The sequence below is a fragment of the Orycteropus afer genome, unplaced genomic scaffold (genome assembly GCF_000298275.1).
Source record: "Orycteropus afer afer isolate SDZICR_OR568_19922 unplaced genomic scaffold, OryAfe1.0 scaffold00412, whole genome shotgun sequence".
Taxonomy (NCBI): Eukaryota; Metazoa; Chordata; class Mammalia; order Tubulidentata; family Orycteropodidae; genus Orycteropus; species Orycteropus afer.
The window spans coordinates 2,356,026-2,357,199 of NW_006921999.1; positions in this window are offsets into that span (position 1 = coordinate 2,356,026).

Consider the following 1,174-nt stretch of genomic DNA (forward strand, 5'->3'; position numbering starts at 1 on the left):
TACTCCATTTTTGTATCCTTCCCTTCAAGGCTCAGGGGTCCAAGATTATCTTCTGTGTCTGTGTTAATTGGTTTCCCTTTTCTTTGTTGAAGAGCGTCTGTGCAGTCCTTGTGCCTAGTCCGCCATCTTGCCGGAACTCTCCATTCTCACTTTTCACAAGCAAAGTTGTGTTGTCTGTATATCCCAAGTTGTTAATATGTCTTCCTCCAATCTGGATGCCACATTTTTCTTCGTATAATCCAGTTTCTGGATTATTTACTCAGCATACAAATTGAATAAGTATGATGAAAGATACAACCCTGACATATTCAATTCCTTATTTTGAACCATGAAGTATTCCCTTGTTCTGTTCAAATGACAGCCTCTTGGTCTATGTACAGGTTCCTGATGAGCACAATTAAATGTTGTAGAATTCTCATTCTTGTCAATGTTACCTATAATTTGTTATAATTCACACAACTGAATGTTTTTGCATAGTCAATTAAACATAAGTAAAAGTTTTTCTTATAATCTTTGCTCTCAGCCAAGATCTATCTAATGTCAGCAATGATATCCCTTGTTCCAAATTCTCTTATGAGTCCAGCTTGCATTTCTGGAAGTTCTCTGTCAACATACTGCTGCAACCATTTTTGAATTATCTTCAGTAAGGTTTTACTTGCATGTGTTATCAATGATATAATTCGATAATTTCTACATTTTGTGGGATCACCTTTCTCTCAGAAGGGCTTGAAATAGCTTGTAATTTTCCTTATGGTATTAGGACTGATAGAATTTCTGAATATCAATATTGGTTTCTAAAACATTTGGGATTAAAAAAGAGTGAAAATCATGGCAACTCTTAATAGGTCAGTGACTATAATTACAGTCCAAAGTTCATTTTTCATCCAATACTACAGGGATTTCCTGGAATTGACATCACTATATTTCTGTGGGGAGTTTCAGTGCCCAAAACAGAGAAACCATGTGGCCATGTGGCATTAATGAAAGATGCTCTGTAAGATACTGTGGTTAAAGAAAATGACCCTCACTAATATCTCTGATGCCCATCTTGCTGATTCTTATGTAATTTATTGTCTTAGACTGAGTTCTCTAGAAAAAACTAATGAAGCTTAAAAATGAAGATAAATAAAGATATAGATAGAGATATAGAACTACAGATAGATGATAGATAGAT